At 40.8% G+C, this 23,480-nt stretch overlaps 1 pseudogene; it reads left to right on the forward strand.

Annotated features, from left to right (window-relative positions):
* The first annotated feature begins 16,212 nt into the window (after positions 1-16,212).
* On the forward strand, positions 16,213-22,607 carry LOC146368615 (uncharacterized; annotated as a pseudogene).
* Positions 22,608-23,480: the final 873 nt, after the last annotated feature.

Consider the following 23,480-nt stretch of genomic DNA (forward strand, 5'->3'; position numbering starts at 1 on the left):
AAGACTCTTTGCAGGTCCCTCCCCTAATGAAGAGTAGCGAGCAGCTGATTGGACCGTGGAACAGGTGACCACGTTCAAAAAGCCGCTTTGACAGCTCCCGCCGGAGAGAGAGAGAGAGAGTGGAGCGAGCGAGTAGCTTGGCAGCCGACGCGGTCCTGACCCTGGTTTCCAGCCTATACTTTTACTGTGTATTTGTGTGAGCGTGATCTGTGAGAGCCGCTCCTGGTGCATTAACTTAGCGTTTAGGCACCCTTAGGCTGAAGCGGAAGGGGTGAGCCGCCTTTTTCTTTGGAACAGTTTTCTCCTGTTTTCCGGGTTAGGGAGCGAGGGTTAGTATTGTCATTTGTTTGTTCTGTTTCTTTCTTAGGGTTTAGTTAGTTTTCTGGTGGGACTTAGTTGGTTTTGTTTATTATTTTGGCCTGGGTTCACCCTGGAGCTATGCTTCATTACCTTCAATAAAATCACCTTTTTTTACTCACAACTGGTTTTGGATGTTTGGCTTGGGAAACAGGGCGGGTATTTGTCTCTCTCTCCTCCAACCTTATGTGCGTCTCTACACGCCTAGACTAGGGGCGTAACAGCTACCTAGATCACTTAAATTATACAATTCAAAAACATATGTGTATTGTTTGTGTATTTATACACAGGCACTCATATATATTCAAATAATTAAAAAAAAAAATTAATTTACCTGTTACTACCACACACCAAAACCGGTCGTTGGTACTTCCTTGCTTGTGTAGCCACTAGGTAACAAAAGCTCAACACTGCGCCCAGCATCCTGGAGTATCCTATTCACATTTCAACTTTTAACTATTTAAATTTTCAGCTTTTTCCTTTTAAACAAATTTAAAGTGAAACAACACAAAACACTGCAAACCACAACACAATTAAATATAAATTAAAAAATGAAAACAAAAAGAACATGCATATTCTCTGTGATATAGGCCTGCATGAATAAACTTTCTGAATCCTTTATCATCTGCAACTGAAAATAGTTGTGGATGATTACTATACCTTTCTAATGTGACGTTGTTGTTCCTGGCTCTCTTTCTCTCTCCCTCCCGCTCTGTTCCTGTGCTACTGAGTGTAACTACCGCCCCTCCCCCCTCTGCTCAGCGCAAAGCACAAGGCTGCATGCAGAGTGAAGCGGGGAAAAAGTGCGAGAGAGAAAGAAGAAAAAAAAAAATACACAGCTCCCAATAAGGAGCCGGCTCCTGTCGTTCACTCCAAAGATCCGGCTCTAAGGCTACGTTCACACTGCAGGTCTTAATGCTCAATTTTAATTTTTTAATCAAATCTGATTTTTTTTGTCTGCGTGTTCACACTACAAATAAAATGCGACAGCAAACGCGCTCTAGTGTGCATGCGCAAAAGAAGACGTCACACACAACGCGCTCTGTTTAGACCCAGAGCAAACAGTATTGTTTGACTGATGGCCCTTAATATAAAGACTTCGGACTTTATGTTTCCCAATTTTTGCTTTAAGTTATTTTGTTATTTACATAATAATGTAAATAACCTAATAATTACCCTTATTGCTGTTTTAGAGGAGCGGTGCTTCAAAGGATAGCTGCAGATTTCTGTCAGAATCTGCAGATTATACAGGTTACTCTCCATACCAACACCAACTAGATGTTTACATCTTAATATAAATGAGTAACAGTAGGTGGACATTAGGTAATGTCGTGGTCCTGGGTTGGTAACCGAGTGTTTTTGGTTATTTACTTTTACTTTTGATAGTTTTGTATTTTCTAGGGTTTAGTGGTGTTCCCTCTGTTTGGTGTCTTCCCTGCTTGTGCATTCCCTTAGTGTAGTAGGTCTCTGTGTTTAGTCCGCGTCTCTGAGTCTGTGTCATTATGTGTATGTGTTTCCTGTTTTACTTTGAAGGGCTCTGTCAGTGTGTTCTGTTTGTTGTTTGTATTTCCTTTTGTTTAATAAATACTCACCTGCACCTGAGCTGCCGCATTTTGGGTCCTAATATATTCCACACGTCTGCCACACCGGACGTGACAGGTAAGGCTGCACTTTTTGCAGTGATCTCGTATAGAAAACTATTCGGCGCGTATATAAAACAGGTCCACGGCTCCGAACCGTAGTAAAGGGACCTCTGGCTAATACGTCGGGTTCGTGTCGGGCTCGTAGCTGAAAACTAGCTTTACTTTGTTGTCTGGGTCAAGTTTGCTAGCAGAGACAGAGAGAGGCGTTGAAAGGCTGCTCCAACGGAGCTTATTGTTTCAGAGGAAAACACGAACACAGTGTACAGTCGAGTCTTAATAGCTTACTTACAACTGGGCTCGTCAGGCTCTCTTCTTGGCTGCAGTGGTTATTATTATATTTACATGTTTCCAGCTCCTGTTTCTGCTCCGTGACAGCTCGTACTTTTCCTTTTTCTCCCTCCCTCGCTCACAGACACATCACGTGTATGACAGTCCATTCTCCCTGCAGCACGGACTACACTGCCCATCAGGCTACATTCTTTAGAGCTATGTCTGTAGCACTCTGCTATTGGCTTCATATTAAATCATTTTTGTGAATAATTTTTAAAAAATATTTCTTCATGTCATTATGCGAGCCGCAAGTAGAGGTGACATGGGCCACGAGATTGAGACACAGGCATTAGAGCTTCTTGATGCATGTTTTGTTTGGGGCGTGGAAACCAAAAATAGAGAGGGCAAAGCCGAACACATGAAACGGGAAAATACCGCCGTGTAATCCCTTTATTTCAGCAAAGTAATTGTATTCTGAATACCATTGTTAGGAATAAAAGAAATATTTTTAATGTGTATCTGCTCATTATATTGTTTTATGTACTTTAATAATGAAGGCTTGTAGAGCAAGGCCACCTTTGACTCACAGATAAGTGCTCAGCCAGACTGAAAAACAGGAAATTGTAGTGCACAGGCATATTAATAGGTATAGACACAAAAAAGAGGAACTTTCCATATAAGCAATGTTCGAGACTGTGTGACGTGTAAAGTACCGAAATAACACCATATAAGTCACAGCTGATGATTCTAATGTTAGAGAGCTCTTGCAACTGGCGTCTGAGCTGTGCAGGGGTCTCTCTCTCTGGAAGATGATTGAATAAAAAGAACTACAACTGTTTTAACACACTATGAGTCGGTTTTCTCTGTTTTGTCATGGGGAAAAAAGAATCGGGTTCAATATTTGGTGTTTCCGCCCGGTTCGTCATGCAACAGAGAGAACAAATGTGGCCGAAGTTTGGATCTGATATGAGGCGAACAGAAGACCGGTCTAAAAAGATTTAAAAGGTAAGCACAAAACCTGTTCATTAAGCAAATTTGTGCAAATTGGCTGAATTCTAAATTATCTGTTCGCTGAGTAGATGATCTTAACTATCAAATTGGCTCAGTAGTGGTAAAACTGAATTCTTGAGAATAAAGTAAAGTTTTGAAGTAATGAAAGTGAAACTTTGAAGTAGTGTTGCATTTGAGGTCGACTCGTAAGAAGCAGTACTGAGCTAAAAGTAACATGAGATGTTAAGAATAAGAGAATATAAGAGTTTATTGGTCATTTTATGGTTTAATAAGTGTCAAGTTCAGGGGTGCAGACCCCCTCCCTACTGGAGACGTCCAGTAGGTGGTCCGGCGTGGCCGTACTGGAGATTGACCATCTACCAAGACTTGGGACCTTGGTTTTAAAATAGGTTATGATCAGAGGATCATTTTGAGAGACACTTATTTGTGAGTAAAAAGAGTAATTTCGGACGAGGAAGTCCGACAGAAAACACCTGGTGCTGTCAGGATGTTTAAGTGACACAGAAGTTCAGAAAATCGAGTCAGAAATGGTTTTGTGGCTCTTGGTAAACTGATTTTGTCATGGGGAAAAAAGAATCGGGTTCAATACCATCTTTTTAAACAGTAACTGTAACAGAATACAGTTACTCATATTTTGTATTTTAAATACATAACGGCGGTACATGTATTTCGTTACTCCCCAACACTGCATATTTGGATGCAATGACGTCACGGCGACGCGACAAAGGCTGTCCGAATTCAAAGAGTGCTCAAAATGTGGCGACAAATGCGTCCTACTTTTCCCCAAATTTTAAGGATGGGTCCAATGTATCCGTCGTGTCCTACTATATCCCAGGATTCATTGCGGGTCATAGAGGAGATTTGTTTCTGATAACGATGGTGGTCGAAGAGGAAAACACTTTCAAATGTAAGTGTATGAAAATCTGGTTGTACAAAAGTTAAATTGTTATAGCGGTCGTGTTGTTAAGCTTTGGGCATCTGCAGAGACATGTTTCTTTTATTTAAAATAACCGTAAACAAAGACCAAACGGCTTAATTTATTAAAACGAGGAGAAAACGATCACCTCTTCACTGGGGTGAAGAATTGGGCCGCTACGGCGTGGATGTACAAGAATAAATCAGTTTACACATCATATTCATATGAGTGCAGTCCTACTAACCCTCATGCTGCACAGCAGCGCTCCCCAACCTTTGTTGCGCCACAGACCGGTTTATGTCAGACACGGAGCCTTTAAGGTATCGTGGATAAATACAACCACATAAAATGATCCGACCAAGACAAAAACTGGTATTTTGTCAATATAATAATAAACGTGAATGTACTGTGTAATTGTGTAACTTTATTAGCAGCGTCCTCCTGAAAATGCGCCAACATTGAGAGTAACATCCTCCTCTCTGCCGCGTAATGCTCTCTGGTCGCTATGGTAACGTGTAAATATTTCTTTCAAAATAAGAGGAAAGACCCAGGGAAACCGAGTTAACGATAATAACCCCGAAAACCATAAATTTCACAGCGGAGCCTCAACTCTCATGGCCCGGTACCAAACGACTTATGGACCGCTGCTGTACAGAACCTGTGATGTCCAGACGGCGTTCCTCTGGTGTTCTGCTGTGAAAACTTTTGGGTTTAGGTAGAGCTGGGCGATAGAACGATAACGATATGTATTGCGAAATAGCTTTTTCTCGATAGAAAAGTTAAACTATTGCGATAGACCTCATCTCTCTTGGCCTCTTTAAAAAAAAAGAAGAAGAACAGCCAATCCAAATTAACTAGCGCAGAGCCGAACCAATCACAGCCGCAGCGTCACGTCAGGTGACTTGTTACGTACAGTACAAGTGCCAAGCCGCACATGTGTATTTGTTTGGGAAGCAGCCAGCCACCGTGCCGCCCGGGTAATGGAGGAAATGAGTGTGCCGACTAGAGAAAAATCAACCGAGAGTGAAGAGAAGAGAAAACAGATGATGGTTCCAATGCCGGAGAGATTGTCGAACGGAAGAGCCATAGAAGTTCCGTAGTGTGAAGGTATTTCTGCTATTTCAAGTCTGACAAAAAACAGAGTAGCGCGCACTGTAAATTGTGCCGAAAGCAAGTCTGGAAATACAATAAATCACTTTCTGACTGAAAGCGTTAATTCGTCATTCGGCTTTTGTCAGACTAAAGTAACTGTTAAAACTGTGTGAAAAGCTAAGCTATACAACAAGGAGGGATTGAGAATTTCCTTTTAGTTCTCAGTTTATTTGATATTGACAAAAGTTAGTCAATTTTTTCTATTCTTCTGTAAAACAAACTAAGATTTATTTTTAGAATTAATATTTTGTTTCTAAGTGGAATTGACAATTTAGCAGCCTGTTTTGTTTGTTCTATTTTGAAACTTAAACGCTTTAGCGGCTGCCTTTTGTGTAGTTTGCAATATTTGCCTTTATTTATCTGAAAAAGTCTCATGTTCCTTAAGTACATCTACCCTGTTGAACTTATTATGGGAATTAAATATTTAAATCAAAACAAGCTGCTGATTATTTCACATTTTACTTGTGAGCAACGGCACATTTAAATCTTACAAATATAGTTATTTGGCTTATATCGTGATATATATCGTTATCGCATGAAATGACAAAAACATATCGTGATATGAAAAAATCTTATATCGCCCAGCTCTAGGTTTAGGGATTAACATAGTTGCCATGGTTTCCTTTCTTCTCTTATTTGTTGTGTGTGATCAGGACAATTCTGGAGAAAATGGGCCTGCAGGGGAAAGTCACCCCCTCGCAGGCCAGAAGACATGAGATAACTTTAAAGAATACAAAGTACGTATGTGTGTTATCAAGAAGATAATTCTTAAGAACACAAGTTAATAAATGTGCAATTACTAAGAGTTGTTGTGGTGTTTTTATTTGCCTGCTATCATTTTTGGTTTCCTCTGCCTTTAGGATTGCAAGTATCCAGGCTCAGGAGAGGGGGTCAGTGGGAAGCCCACTGCTGTGCTTGGCCCTGGTTTGCCCTCATGGATGAGGTGATAGGACAGATGCCTTCCATTAAGCCTCCTGTCCTAATGTCCTCTCTCCCTGAGGACACCCCAGGGCCAAGCACAGCAGTGGGTGACCAAAACGACAGCGATGACAAAGAGGATCAGCCACCTACGACAGGGAGAAAGAGGAAAAGAGATGATGAGCTGCTAGACCTCATCAGAGAGGACATGAGGCAGCAAAGAGAGGCTGAGGAGAGCAGGGAGGGGATGGACAGACTGTGTTCACTTCTAGAAAGATTAGTTCCAAAATGAGTATGTATTGAGAAATTTATTTATTTGAATATATTTGTTACATTGTTATGTGTTGCATTAGTTTAAAGGTTTTATGTTATTGTGTGGATGCTTTAAGCATCCACACTATTGAGTTCCTCTTGGGACTTCCGTACACTTTTTGGCACTTAACTACTTCCACAATTTTCAGCCGATTTTCACCGTTCAAATTTTAAACTATTCTGCTATTTCTGCTAATGTGTGCTATGTCTTTTGGTATTTTTCACTATTATACTTTTTAAAATATTAAGCTTAATTTGTCCCATTGAAATGAATGGGAAACTTCTGCAATTCTGCTAAAATTTGCTTGTTTTTGAAACTTAACTACTTCCTCATATTTTCACGTAGAACAACCATTCAAACTTTAAAATGTTCTCAAATTATTGGGCTATTCAGGTATAAATCAGCTTTTTCAAATCTTTTATCGTTTTACTTTTATGCCTCTTAAAGTTTTCAGTTGCAAAATTGTGATTTTTCACAAAATACATGCGTTGTTATGGTTGCTATGCACTTGACTTCCAGTGTGCCACTGAAGGTTTTGCAGTCTTCTCTTCATGTCCGAACAACTTCTTGCTACTTACTCAATTTTCACTCAACGTCCACAAATTATACATCAAAACGTAGGTATTTTTGCTGGCTTTCCGAAAATGTCACTATCATTGTTGTGGGATTTACAGAATTTTGGCAAATCTCCTCAGACCAACACAAAGTAGCAAAACTCTCCATAGAAAGTCAATGGAGAGCTTGTTCAAAATCACCGCTTGATTTCTGTAATGAGAGGCATATTCGAATCGTCATATCTCCTTAACGAAGCAAAGTTAAGACATAAGGCTTGTCCCAGTATATCTTCAGACACTCCTGACGCTCACAATTCAAGAATTATTTTCTCACCTATTACCGTTCTGAAATGAGTTAGACTTGTTTGAGGGTAGGAAATTCGTCCTTCACTCAGATTTCTTCAGATTTCAAACTCTGGAAATGAACCACTTTTTTCTCTCGTCATATCTTTTTAATGGATTTCCACAGAGACCTGAAAATTTCCATGATTGTTCACCAAAGCCTGCTGTCTCTTACGGTGAAAGAATGATATTGATACTCCAAATAGATTTAGAGTTAGAAAGCGTTGTTTGAGGGCAAGTCAAGGCAGTTTTTGCTTTGCTCTACTCAGTTATGGTGCATTAGAAGTCAAATATCTTTAATAATTCATATTTTAATGATAAATTGTCAACACTTGAAGATTCCCCCATCTCTTCTGAACAAAACGGTGTAAGAATGACCGTTCTAGCCCCTACGGTTAGGAAATTATGGTCATTTGTTTGAGGGGAGTCGTCATTATGAGAAATAGACTGCAAAAATCCTGTGTCTCTCTGTGCTGCGTGCACCTGTTTTGGCGGGAAAAAGTGCACAGCCTCTCTGATTGGTGGATTCAAATTCAGCAGCTCCCAGGCTGCTTGACTGAGCTAGAAACTTACTTCTCTCTCCCTGTGTGTGTGTGTGTGTGTGTGTGTGTGTGTGTGTGTGTGTGTGTGTGTGTGTGTGTGTGAGAGAGAGAGAGAGAGAGAGACCCTCTTTAGGGCAGCATCTCATTGTTTGATAAAAATATAATATATTCAGAATGGCTGACTGGCATAGACCCTGTGTGCGTCTCTCTCTTTACATTTCTGTATTTATTTATTTGTATTTCTTTTTTTCCCCACAGGTGAACAATAATTAGTTTTGAGAGAGCTTAAACATGTTCCATTTTTTTTTCAGCTTGTCATTTTAGTTTTCCAGTATTTTCACTTAAGTTATAACTATTCTGCTCAATCATAGTATTTGTTCTAAATCATTGTTATGCTATATTGTAGTATTTCTGCTAAATCATACTATTTCTACTATATTATATTTTTCTTTCTAAATATAGCATTTCTGCTATATAATTGTATTTCTGCTATCTTATAATATTTGTGCTAAACCAGAGTATTTGTGCTGAATCATAGTATTTCTGCCAAATGATAGTATTTCTGCTATGTTGTACTATTTTTCTAAATCATAGTGTTTCCATAATGTTTAAGTATTTTTGGCTAAATATATTATTTCTGTTATCTTATACTATTTCTCCTAAATTCTTGTATTTTTGAGAAGTTATCATGTTTCTGGTAAGTTACAATATTTCTGCTAAGTTCTGCTATGCTATTGCATTTCTGCCAAGTATTATGTTTCCTCTAAGATATTGCAGTTCTGCTAAGTTATTCCATTTTAGCAAAGTTCCTTTGCTTCTGCAAAGTTTTTACAATTTCTGCAACTTTTTAGCTTTTTCAGCTAGTTTTTGTAGGCAGCTTCAGCTTTAAAGCATCCACACTGCATTTTCGCAGGAAATGCAATTTTTTCTAGTTAATAAATTGATTCAAACAAACAGTAATTGTCACTGAACTCAATTTGATTTACAGGCATTTTTAACATGTATGAACACAACGCTAACTTTGAACAATATTACGTGGATATTTATTTGATAGCAATAAAGTAAATAATAAAAACAATTAAACAAGAGTATTTCAAATACACAGTATGTAAAGATGGAAAAACAATATTTTCAGTTGTTCACACAGGATCAACCTGAGTGACCTGTTCCTGGACGGTTTCTTTTGCAACTGTAATAGATTACAGGAAGTCTCTGGCAGTGTTGCTGAATCTGCCCGAGCAAGATCAGACGTGGATGGGGTGCTGCAACTGAGACCTGCAGTTTGTCTTTTCTGGTCGGCGAGTGGAGAATCACACAGGGTGGTCTGCAAAGAGAGCTTTAGGATCCTCCCACTGTCCACTGCATCGTCCATCCACAGGGTTTGCAGGGCTCACTCGTGGCTGCCACACCACTAAGATGTTTTCAGAAATATGAAAACAGATGGTGGATGCTATATTATTAGTATAATACTTGTAACTCTGTAGCAGACAACTGTTTGATAAAGTGCTAGGTAAAAAAACAAAAGATTAGATTCTATAAGTTTCAAAGACCTTTGGTTTATATATTTTATATAATACAGTACATGTGTAAGAATTACCGATGTTGTGCAAAAAACTGATCGTCTGCCAAAAACTGACTGCACTTGTTGGTCTATAATACGTGAAACATATGTCAAATGTATCCCTCGTGAATGATATCAAGTCACCTTGAGCCACAAACAACATTCCTGTAACAAGGTAGAAGCTGCAATCAGTTTTTGGCAGACTCTTAAATATCCTTTATTTATCCAGTTCAAAAAAAAAAGGTTGAAAATGTATTTTTTATGAGAAATCTGCCCAAGAGGACAGCAGACAGCGCAACAAATATATCAACAGTTCTGTAAACATACTTTAAGTGGACAAAAAGGATCCGATTGGTTATAATGTAGGTACAATAACACAGAGTTACAAAGACACTTGAAAAACAGGTAATTTTAAAATTATATAACCCCTTTGTAAACCCTGTTCACCGAAGTCTATTTACCAACATACATAAAGATATTATACATATTATACACAGAAACATTTTTCTTCAAGCAGCTTGAAGTAGAAGCACTGAAGGTGTCATCAGGGCAGGAAACACATGCCAGTGGGATGGCATGTGTTTGGGAGGAGGACTGGGCGGTTGATCCAAATCAAAGAAATTAATAAAACAAAAAGAGGTCGATGGCTTCCAGGGCCTAACTGAAACAAAAAATGCAAAACAAAAGGCCTACCTAGTAAACCCTTATCCTACCGCATAACCTAGTGTGACTAACAGTTTAAAACCTGCAACCAATGTATAGGGTACCCCAGCTTACCTGTCCAGCCTCCCACCACACACAATACAAAGAAGCAAATGTTTGTCATAAAGTAGAAGCCAGCAGCCAGCAGCTGGCCAGGGAGCTGCTCATTTGTAATGATCCTCGGAGAGTGATTGGCCACCTGTGCCCAGACCAGCAAATAGACACATGCCAATCAACTTTGAACTGGCCAATAGGTGGAGGCTTGACACCTGAAAGATAAAAAGTACACCAAAAGCAAAGCCACATCTCTTGGCACGTAACAAGCATCCTTCCCCTGAATTCGGACACAGCATATATAATTTCCTTTTTGTCTTCTTCTGTTTTACTGGCAGTTGGCAATAGACCCTGTGTGCACAAGACAATGCTAACTTCCTGGTTTGAGACCGGATGTGGGGTTGTACATTTCCGGTAGCTTTACTTTGCGGTCAATCGCTACTGCGAAGATATCCTCCACAATCATGTCCAAAACTCGAAAACAGAAAGATCGCGTTAAGTTACAAAGAGCAGGAGGTGGGAACACTCACCGCTGTTGTGTCATAAAAAATCTAATGATCAATTTTGACGTTTAAAGAGTTTAGATCGATCAGTTGTTTACATCACTCAACACAAGCAGAACTGCATCACTGCAGCAGAAGACACATCGTCCACATTCAGAAGCACATCTCTGTATAGTGACTGGTCTCATGATTTAAACAGGCAAATGTTCAGCATTCAAACTACAGGTGAAGAATAGTCAAACCAGATGTTTCCCCGTTATGTCGAGATCAGCTAGTCAAGTACACACCTACACAGCATGTTAACAAACCGTGAAAAAAGCCACACAAAAAATGAATGATTGTTGGTAAGGGTTTCTATACATTAGTATGTATGAAGGGTATGTTGTGACTTACCTTCAAAATTACAGCGGTCCCTCGCTATAATGCGGTTCACCTTTCACCTCGCTGTTTCGCAGATTTTTTAGTGCAAGTTTGCATGCTTTTTTTTTTTTACGTCACATTGTGTCCTGCGTCCTGATCGCTGCAGACGATCTCCTCCGTGACGTCTCTCCTGTACAGTACAGAATCGCTGCATCGATCGCTAGCAGTGTGACTCTGAAGTGCCGTACTGTATGTCCACGATGTCCATGAAACGTTTTGCACCGTCAAAAAATAAAATTGGTTACTTGATTTCACCTATTGCTGGTTATTTTTAGAACATAACACCCGCGATAAACGAGGGACAGCTGAGAAATGTAACATTTGAATCCCTTTTCTCTTTTGCTCTGAGGCGCGGGGAAAAAATATCGACAAGTCGATGAACATCATTTACAGATATATTGGGTAAATGCCCAAGACATCTATAGAAATAATCTCCGCTTGATTCATTCATTTGCTTTACTTGTTTTGGACCGTAACCAAGGCGTGAATAGGACACCGGAAACAAAGCTCCCCACAGGAGTAGCATATGCTAACGTGCACATAGTCTGTTCATTTAATTAGAGGAAGAAGTACTGCCCTCTATTGGAAGAGAATGTAATTGTTCTGTCCATTATTCACGGCAGTCGCTTAGAGTACTAATCAGGTGAAACCAGATAATCTTCCATGGCATACCTGATCATTTCTCACGGCACAACTCTGTGGCACGGCACAGTGGTTGGGAAACACTGTCTTAGGGGACAAGAAGCAGAAGTCTGTATTTCCATTTCAGCTGCTGAGTTGGAGAGTGGAGGTAGAAAAATGCCCATCACCTTATTAAGAGGTGCCCAGCAGGTATAGTGTGTCATAAGTTGTGTGGATGACGACCCTTATGCAAATTCACAGGCAGACAGAATTCCTCGGTTTATCCAGGCTGTTTCCAGGCTGTACAAAAAGGAAAATGATGTAGCCAGTTAAGAGAAACTGCGAGCAGCATTCAGCTTGAAGAGCGCAGTCAACCTCGAGAGCATGAAACTGCAGCAGAGCTCACAAAGCAGACACTCTCAACTGCACGATGGCTTCTTTGTGCACGTGTTTCGAGCAAACCCAAAAACAGTATATCAGCACAAACACCTCATAGCATCTGTCAGCACGGCGGTGGAGGGTCACTGAGTTGATACTGAACTCTTCCATATATCAAATTATTCTAGATTCAAATGTGAGGCCATCTAACTAAACTGAGTGATCAACAGGATTATGACCCTAAGCACAGCAGCAGATCTCCAAAAGAACAGCTTAAAAAAAGTGCCAATGAGTTGCAGCGGCCCAAAGTCCAGACCTCATCCTGTTCACCTGGCCGAACGTTGTCAGACTGAAGAAGTCACACACAGTTCTTAGTACTCCATTACTGTGTCTCTAGCAGGATGGTTTGTGGATCTCCAGCTGTCTCACGGGCACTTTCCTGCTCACTGTGTCAAACGTTCAGTTATTCCTCAGCCTTTTTAGTGTTAATGGTCCCTGCAATAAATGTGGTTTTCTTTGTTGATGTCCGTTTTAAAGGATTACACGCTGCTACTGTATATACATAACTCTATTTATACCAATTCTATGTGCAATAACTCAACTGTATATACATAACACTATTTATTACATATTACTTACGGCTTGTATATTGTACATTTTATATATATATATGTTTTTCCCTATGTTAATACTGTCCATATGTACATAGCGCTGCAGAACTGTACCCCCCCCCCCCCCCCCCCCCCCAGCATGTTTACACTGAGTAGGAGATGCTCTGTATCTCATTGTACAACTGTATAGTGACAATAAAGGCATTCTATTCTATTCTATTCTATTCTATTCTATTCTATTCTATTCTATTCTGCACTTGTGGATGAACTGTGTTCATATTATTGATGTCTGTCTTTGGAAAAAGAGACTGAAATCTCAGTAAAATTACATGTTCACATAAATAACATAACATTAATGTAATATACTAGAACATTTAGCTCAAGGCCTCGGAGAACAAAAGAACAGCCTCAAAGAGGCACAATCATGACTGCAGGCTCGTAGTCTGGTTTTTCAGCGTGTACATTAGACACGTTTATTTCACAGGCCACACACTGCTCAGGGAAATGAGCCTGATGCTCTTCTGCTTTTCCACAAAAATCAGATGAATTAGCGGTTATCACTTCCTGTCAGTGATGTAGCCAAGATCGACAATCATCACTAATTACTACAGAAGCTTAGGAAACTAGGAGGCCTGCAACTCTTATTCCAATAAAGTTGGGTTGCTGCGTAAAAACTAAATAACAAGAGTGAAATGATTCCAAATCTCCTAAACCCGATTTTAGATTCACAAAAGCTGCTGGACTTTGTCCCAATCTGATATCAGCTGCTCAGCAGTCCTGGGTGTTCGTTCATGTATTTTTGTTTCATGATGCTCCAGATGTTTTCAGCTGGTGAAACGTCTGGATAGTTTAGCATCCACAGTCTTTTACCAAAAGCCATGCTGTAGTCATAGCTGCAGTTTAGCATCACCCCTGAAAAAGATCTGAGATGTCTGAGTTGGTGCATATGTTGCTCTAAAACCTGTAAATAAGTTTCAGTATTGATTGATTTCCAGATTCCACAGCCTCTGATGCACTCCATACTATCAGAGATTCAGGTGTTTGAGCTGATTGCTGATAACAAGCCAAATGGTCCCTCTCCTCTTTAGTCTAGAGGACCTGGCAGCCATGTTTTCCACTCAGTCCATTTTAAATGAGTTTTGTCCCAGAGAAGACAGCCGTGTTTCTGGATCATGCTCACATGTGGCTTCTTCTTTGCATGGAGCCTTAAATATGAATCTTTTGATGATACAGTTTCATGTTCAAAGTCACTTAAATGACTTCCCTTCTTTTTCAGCTCATAGAGGGGAAGAGTTTTTATCCACCTGCTGTCATGTAAGCAGAGCCTCAGAGAGCTGTGAGCATGACTGCAGGCTCGTACTGTGGGTTTCCTGCCTGCACACTGAACACGTATTTTCACAGGTCACACACGAATCTGAGAAACGAGCCTGAAGCTCTTCTGCTTTCTCTTCTTGCAGTGAAGGTTTTTTGTCCTCACAGTGAATATAAAAGAGAACGAAGAGCAGAGACCTCAGAGGATCACACATCTGTCTACTGTAAGTACACCGACGCTGCTTCACTTTATGTTTTTGTCTTGATTACTGTGGTGGAGAAAATTTAAATAACTTAAAGTAACAGGTGCAGTTACAGCAGGGACTGTTTCCTATTACTTAACAATTAAGAAAGTGCAACAAAATCTAAAAGTCACACTGAATCTAAATGTCATGTTTCAGAGTTTTAGATTCATCATTTTCTTTTTATTACAATTGTCACAATCCTGGGTCTTTAGCCCAGTGTTTTGAGTTTTGGACTGTTGCTTCAGAACTCTAGTTATTATTATTTATATTTGTTATTTATATAATAGTTTGCAGTAACTTTGTTTTGGACTGATTGAACTAGCAGCAGTGAGAACATCTGACTCACATCTGACCAAGCAATGAGTTATTTGACACCCTAAAACAAACACTTTTTAAAATCTAGAAGCTGATTAATATTTCTAATTCAATTCATCCATCCATCCGCTACTGCTTATCCTTTTCAGGGTCGCGGGGGGCGCTGGAGCCTATCCCAGCTGTCATAGGACGAGAGGCGGGGTACACCCTGGACAGGTCGCCAGGCCAACACACAGAGACAGACAACCATTCTCACTCACATTCACTCGCACATTCACACCTATGGGCAATTTGGATTAACCAATTAACCTATCCCCACTAAGTGCATGTCTTTGGACAGTGGGAGGAAGCCGGAGTACCCGGAGAGAACCCACACAAACACGGGGAGAACATGCAAACTCCACACAGAAAGACCCCGGCCTGATGGTGGAATTGAACTCAGGACTGATACTTTCAGTACTGTTTCTACTCAATGTGAGCAGTCAAAGCAGTTTCTTTCTAATTCACACACACATTCATACAGTGCTTCTACTTAACTTTCACATACTCGCACAGATACCATCCATCCTTCTATTTTCTTTCACTTATCCAATTCAGGGTTGCTGGGGGGCTGGAGTCGACCCCAGCTGCCATCAAGCGAGAGATGGGCTACAACCTGGACACCAGCAAGCTCACATTTTTCAATGAGTCAGGAAATACACATTTCTCCCTAACACTAAAACTAAGAAAATCCTAAATGGTCAAAAGTGACGAGGCAAACTGAATTTCTGGTTTGGTCGTCCTCAAGGACAGACAACGAAAAACAAACAGCAGCAGATGTCATGGTCCTGACTCTGGTGACTCAGTGTTGTTGATTATTAATATTCTTTGATTGGGTTTGTTTCTGGTTATATCTTTTGGTGTTTTCTAGTTCTTTGCTTTTGCCTCTAAGTCTTCCCTGTGTTACACGTCCCTTGTTTAGTTTCTTGTCTAGCGTCTCCTGTGTCTCCCCACTCAGTCATGTCCCCATGTCGCAGTTTGTTAATCTTGTCTCTGTGCTCCATCTTTGCTCTGTCTTCACTGTCAGCCAAGTCTCCTTGTTTGTTAATGTTTTCAGTTTTGCTTCCTTTCCGTCTCGTTAAGTCAGATTCGTCCCAGCTGTGTTTCCCATTCCCTCGTTACTCCCTGGTGTATTTAAGCCCGGTGTTTTCCTCTGTCCATTGTCACGTCGTACCCTCTCAGTGCTCCTGGTTCCTATTGTTGCTTCTCGTCAGTTCCTTGTTTCTAACTTATTTGTTTCTCGTTTTCTAGTTTCTAGTTATTATGTTTTGTTCCTTGTATTTAGTGTTTGAGTTCATACAGCACAATAAAAGCTGCCTCCTTTCGTTCATCCCTTCGTGTCCTGAGTCCTGCATTTGGGTCCTACATCCTGCCTGCCACAAAGTGTCACATGACAACAGGAAAGTGAGAACAGAGAACTGATAAGCTGTTTCTGATTACTTCCAGTTCACACTGAGCCATGGACTCTAAATCTGGTGGTAGAATGGAGATGGCAGCACTCGGCCGGCCTTTTGGCCTGGGGATGCTGTACGACTGCCGCAGCGATGAACTTGTCCCTGGTAAGATTTCATCTTTAAAGTTCTTTACATGTTCTTTACATCTTTACATGTCACAAGCAAAGTTTCATTGTTTTCTTGTTGTTGTTGTTGCTTTGTTTAATAGTAATCCGTTTAGGAAGCACGGTGGCACAGTGGTTAGCACTGTTACCTCACAGCAAGAAGGTCCTGAGTTTGAATCTATGAGGGCAGGTTAACTGATTATTCTAAGTTGCCCATAGGTGTGACTGGTTGTCTGTCTCTCTGTGTTAGTCCTGCCCAGACTGGCGACCTTTCCAGGGTGAACCCCGTCTCTTACCCTGGGATAGGCATTTATAGTTGCAAGAAAAAAGTGAATTCTTTTCACTTAACACTATTTCTGTATTGTTTCTACTTGAAATGTTGTCTAGTCTTTGTCTTAGTTCCAGTGATAGTTTATTCAGATTTCCTCTGTCTATAAACCAAACAGACGAGAAACAGAGAGCACGTTTCTGCCATATTGGCTGCTCTTCATTGGTTAAATTCCCCGCACATACAAGGGCTTGAACAATCAGGCCCTGTAGTATCTTAAAGACCACCTAGTGCCGTATCACCTGAATAGAGCACTTTACTCTCACACTACTCATGCTTCCAGGATATTTGAAAGTAGAACATGATCGTGGCCTCCAGCTCGCACTGGAGCAGTTCACAGCTGAGTGTGAAGCAGCGGGAATGAGAATTAAATCCAAGTCTGAGGCCTCAGCTGGAAAATAGTGGAGTGCCCACTCTGGGTTAGGGATGAGCTGCTTCCCCAAGTGGAGGAGTGTAAGTGTCTCCTGAACGAGGGAAGAAGGAGACTGACAGATGGACTGGGGCTGTAATGATACAGATACTGCACGGATCACCTCCTGTCACAGTGAAGACAGAGCTGAGCGTAACACAGAATTCTTTTCAGTTCTGTTTACCATTTTGTAACCACAGAAATACTCGTTGGAGATCCGGCTTTTGAACAGGGAACTCAAGGGGGAACAAAGGGGAGGTCAATCAGGAGAGTTTGGGGGAAAGGCTTCATCCACAGGAAGCTTTGCTCTGCTTCACTGGAACACCTGACTGAGTAGCTTTTAGCGAAATCCTTAGCAAACAGGTTTACCTCCATTTCCCTGTGAGCAAATTTAATATATTCAGTGATGATATAGATTACTGGCTGCCAGTTCACTTCAAATGTAATAACTCCATACTGCTTGCACACAATAAATGATCTCAGATTGTTTACACCATTTACAAAGACGAGGAAATCCCATGATTTTAGTTTAATCACATTGTTTCTCTAGGAGATCACACTGCATTTCATGAGTAATTACCACTAATTACAAAAAAATACATTAATTTCAATCCAACACGTGAGGCCTTCACATTAAATTTACTTTCTGAATGAATCGATGAGTTCAACTTGATTTTTGTGTCTTTTTTTCTTTTTTTTGCAGGAATCACGTTGTGGGATCGTGATGCCCTGATGGAAGACAGGGGAGACAGGCCTCAGATATACAGTGATTTTGAAATGGTTTCATCTGAATCAATTCAGGAGAAATCCTCAGCTCTAAACGTTAGTGCGTCACTAAAGGCAAGTTTCCTGGGTGGACTTATTGAGGTTAGTGGATCTGCCAAATATCTGAAAGATACTAAATCTTCCAGAAATCAGGCCAGAGTAACACTGAAGTACAAGGCAACCACAAAGATCCAGGAGCTGTCCATGAATCACCTTGGAAGAGGAAATGTGAAGCATCCTGATGTTTTTGATCAAGGCTTAGCAACACATGTAGGCACAGCTATTCTTTATGGAGCACAAGCTTTCTTTGTGTTTGACCGTGAAGTTTCTGAACACGAAGATCATCAAGAAATACAAGGCAGCTTGAAGATGATGATCAATAAGATTCCCTTAATTTCTATAGAAGGTGAAGGTTCTCTGTCACTGACTCAAGAGGACAAACAAAAAGCTGATAAATTATCTTGTAAATTTTATGGAGACTTTCCTCCCAAAAACTCCAACAAACTTTCAAGATGCCATACAGGCCTGCCAAGGTCTGTCAGGATTACTGGGACCCAATGGAGAAAATACTGTACCAGTGAAGGTCTGGCTGCTGCCACTGACATGTTTAGATTCTTCTGCTGCTAAACTCGTCCGTGAGATCAGTATAGGATTAGTTCAAGAAGCACAGAGAGTCCTGGAGGACTTCAGTGAGCTGGAAATGAGGTACAATGATGTACTGGGAACCAGAGATGGGCATCCGATTACTTTTTTCAGGTAACGAGTAAAGTAAGGGATTACTATTGCAAAAACGGTAATTAGATTACCGTTACTTTCCCGTAGGAACGCTGCGTTACTGCGTTACTGCGTTACTAAAACCGTGATTTTTTGCAAGAATGTCTCATGACAGTGACGTAAGCGAGTGCAACGTTTGTGACAACAGCTGTGTGCAGATCAACAATGGATCACATATAGAGTGCGGGAGAGAGTATGAGCGTGCAGCGTTTAAAGCGTGGAAGTACTGACCTTACTTTGAGTTTGATTCCATAAAAAGGGACAAAAACATTAGTGTCTGTTGTGCGTGGGAAGAAAACTTCTTTTTAAAGCGAAAAAACCCCCTAAACTTCCAAGCAAGCACCGAGTGCGCTACGACGTAATGGGAAACTCACAGAGAAACTCGTGGATTCTTCCACTGACCGCTGCACACCTGCACCAGGGTAAACCTCCGCCTACCCTGCTCCTGCTTTACAGGTGAAAATAAAGCAACAGGACCGCTAGTCTGTGACTTTATTTTCTGCTGTGTTTTACTTGCATCTATTTGAAAGAGTGAGTGTAAACACACAAAAAAATATTTTATGTGCTGGAATGTGCAGAAAATAGGTTTAAATGTTAAACTAATTTATTCAAGTCAGAGAATGTTGCAGATAATTAAATTTTTGCTTGATGCATAAAGTTAAAAGTTTAAAACTGATAAAACAAGTTTTAAAAAGAGACTTTTCCATTTGATTACATTTTGTGATGGATTATGCAGAAAAAGTAGAATTAGCCTGACAGATCTATCGCTTTATCACCTATTCAGGTTGTAAATCGTGTTTTTAAAAAGTAACTAAGTAACTAAGTAACTAAGTAATTAATTACTTTTGAAAATAAGTAATCAGTAAAGTAACGGGATTACTTTTTTGGGGAAGTAATCAGTAATTAGTTACTGATTACTTTTTTCAAGTAACTTGACCAACACTGCTGAGAACCAGCACTGCACAGCAGTTCCCACAGATTGGTAAGAAAATTAAAGCTTTCAAAGAAATGTGCTCTGAGCTCAAGCTGGATTTCCAAAAATCTTTGGCCAAGAAGCTTCCATCAATCCGAGGAGGAGGAGAAGAGGAAGCTGAGCTTGCAGAGATCCTGAAGAAGAGACATTCTTCACCTTTCAGCAGCAAAAGCCTGAATGAGTGGATGGACTGTAAAGAGAGAGAAGTTGACACTTTAATGTCTTTTACCAGCAGGATGAAAAACACCAAAATCATCTCGTCTCAAAATGATCTGTACAAGGAAAGTCTGAGTGCAGAGCATGTTGTGTGTTTTGTTTTCACCTCTCTGGGAAAGGATGAACCGTACCTCTCAGCTTTATCAAGATACTTAAAAGGAAAAACCAACCCAGACCTTCAAGATCCTCACACTCATGATGTAGAGAAGGAACAATGGTACGCCTCAAAAGAAGTAACAGCTGAAATGAGGAGAAAAGCAAAACTCTTCAGTGATTTTGCAGAGGCCAACAAGGAGAACAAGAACATGAAGTTCCTGACAGTGGGGTTAACTAATGAGACACAGGAAGGTTCCAGCATCCACCTTTATGAAGGTGGATTCGCTGTCAGTGAGAACTTTGAGCCTCCTTCAAAGCCTGAAACTGTGACAGCAGCTGACATAAACCACAACAGTGTGACACTGAAGATTTCTCCACCCAGATTTGGAGCAGAGAACATCACCTCCTACTCTGTTGAGCACTGTGTCAGTGGAGAGGATGGATGGCAGCAGAAGACAGAAGCAAAGGCTGAAGAAGTCACAGTGAGAGATCTGAAGCCAAACACAGAGTATGTGTTCAGATGCAGAGCAGTGACCTCAGCGGGTGTCGGGCCGGATAATCAAGTTTCTATTAAAACCTTACCCTGCAGCCCTCCTGGAAAACCTCGACTTGAACCAAATTCAACTGAGATATCAGTGAGCTGGGAGAAACCTGCTGAGCTCGGAGAGGATGTGCAGATATTGAGCTACATGGTGGAGTATTCAAAAACAGATGAGAATGAGGAAGCTCTGCAGTGGAACCAAACAGAGTCAGCAGGTGAAAAGGTGATCCTGTCAGGTCTCCAGTCAGATGCAGAATATGCAGTCAGGGTCAGATGTGATTGTGGTTCAGCTGGAAGAAGCAAAGAAAGCATCACTGTTAAAGTCTGCACAACAACATTTAACCGCCTCGCAGAACTTCTCAGGATTAAAAGTAAAAAGATCAAATCTGATTCCCCCTCAGTTTACAAACTGCCTCTGACAGAAGAACACATGAACATATATGGATGCAGGAAGTTTAACTTTGGAGAAGAAAGCACGAGGCTGAATCGTACAATAATGGTTTTTGGAGCGACTGGATCAGGAAAGTCCACTCTGATCGATGGGATGATCAACTACATTGTTGGTGTCGAGTGGGAGGACAGTTTCAGGTTTAAATTCATTAATGAGGATCAGTCAACATCACAAGCTCACAGTCAGACCTCTGAAGTCACTGTTTACAAAATCAACCACCAGGATGGATTTCAAATCCCGTTCTCTCTGACCATTATTGACACTCCAGGCTTTGGAGATACAAGAGGCATAGAAAGAGACAGAGAGATCACAGAGCAGCTACGTAATCTCTTCTCTGCTCAGCACGGTGTCACTGACATTGATGCTGTGTGTTTTGTAGCTCAGGCTGCTTCAGCACAACTCACAGCAACACAGAAATATGTGTTTGATTCAGTGCTCTCAATCTTTGGCAAAGATGTGGCAGAAAACATCAGGATCCTGGTGACGTTTGCAGACGGTCAGCGTCCTCCAGTTCTAGAGGCAGTGAGAGCTTCAGGTGTCCCATTACCTACAGCTGATGATGGGCTGCCTGTTCACTTCAAATTTAATAATTCAGCCTTGTTTGCACACAACAGATCATCTGAAGAAGTCAGTTGGAGGAAGGGTAATAACGGAGGCTTTGATCAGATGTTTTGGTTAATGGGGGCAGAAAGCATGAAGAGTTTTTTTGCTGCTCTGAATAAAATAGAAACTTAAAGCTTGTCACTGACAAAGGAAGTCCTCAGAGAAAGAAAGCAGCTCGAGATTTCAGTTGAGAATCTGCAGGTACAAGTGAAACTTGGGTTAGCCAAGTTTGAGGAGATAAAAGAGATAAGTGAGAAACCTAACAAATATGGAGCAGAGAGGAGGCGATACCTGGAAATGGAGAAGATGGTTGCTGAAAAACTGAAGGCTGAATATGAAACGTTACAGGTTGAAGTGATGAAACTGATAGAGAAATCTTCTAAGTGTCTGAACAGACTTAAAGAGACATCACTGAAGACAAACCCTCTGTATATTCCAGCGTACATCGACATGCTTATTGAAGGAGAGAAATATAATGGCAAACCAGGCTGGAAGAGACGAGTTGAGTCTCTGAAAGGAAAAGCAGAGATCATGGCTAGAATAGACAAAGGAGAGAAACTCCTTCACTGAACATTCATGTGATCACAAAGCAGAACGAGGAAAAGATCAAGATCAGTTTGAACTCAGTCGACAACAGTGTTGGGACTAACGCGTTATTAAGTAACGCGTTACAGTAACTACGTTATTATTGTGGTAACGAGCACGGTAACTAGTTATTATGCCAAAACCAGGAACGCGTTACTCGTTACTGGGATTTAGATAGGCTCGTTATTCGTTACTTCGTGTGGTGGCTATCGCGGAGCTTCCACAGATTCAATAACATTAGCAAGTGGTTGAGGCCAGCAGGTGGATGAAGGAAAAGGGAGGCAAGAGGAGAGACCCGAAGCGGCCGCTGGTCCGAGAGTGTCAGGTGAACTGAACTTCAGGTAAGAAGTTATAACCTGCAGTCCATCTGGGTCAGATATGAACCAAGTTTAGTTGGAGTTTATTTTCGTTATGCTGACTTTTTCATACTGCGTGCTAGCTAGCATGACGGAGTTTATATACAGCTGGGTGGTGCTATGATACTGATGTTGAACTTTATTTTGTTCATAGGTTAATTATTAGAGTTTCCAACCGTCCCATAAAAAGCGGAATCGTCTCGTATTCAGAGAAAATATTACGCGTTTCTTATTGAGGTGAAAAGGAACAGTTTGTCCCGGACTTCAGCTACAATGAAAAAGACACAAAGCTGGAGTTATTCTGTGTCTTTGCTGCACAGCTGCCTCTTCTTCTCTCATTCTCTCCCCCTCCCTCTCCTGTTTCTACTTCAATCATGAAACTGATCAATGATCAGCTGATCGGCTTTTCTCTCTTGTTTGTTTATCGCCCACTTTGCGCCAGAAAGAGGAAACCAGCGGATGTCGCGGTAAACAACAGCAGCACGTTTAAGCTTGATCAGCTGTTGTTAGAATTTATTTAATATTACTTTCTACTATCAGCTGATGTTTGCTGGAGCCACAGCTGTAAAGCTGCTGGTCATGATGTCGGTTTGGATATGTGGTGAGAGGGAAACATGCAGATGAAACCAGGAGATGTCCTTACTGAATCATCAGAGCTGTGATGGAGAAACAGGTTTACCTTTTAGGTGACATGAATGAGTTGAAGAGAAGTTATGAGCTGTTTCTGAGAGACAAATAACACCAGGATCCTTTTCTAAGTAGCTGACAGCTGGTAACTGTGCAGGGGCGGGTCTAGCAAAGTGTTGCCAGGGGTCCAGGTAGGGCATTAACAGGGAAAGGGGGGCACAAGGAAATACTTTCTTATTCTCATTTAAAATGTCTCGCTTTTAAAAAAATAATTATCTGAGTCTTACAACAAACAATTGATAGATTGATACATATATACCATCAGAACAGTGTACATCACTGTCACAACAGTGTTTATTTTCATTCAAAGGCTTTATGATTTTTCCTATAATGGTCTAGTCAAAATGCCCGGGACGATTT

The sequence above is a fragment of the Perissodus microlepis genome, chromosome 18 (genome assembly GCF_051167445.1).
Source record: "Perissodus microlepis isolate ML-2025 ecotype Zambia chromosome 18, ASM5116744v1, whole genome shotgun sequence".
NCBI lineage: Eukaryota > Metazoa > Chordata > Actinopteri > Cichliformes > Cichlidae > Perissodus > Perissodus microlepis.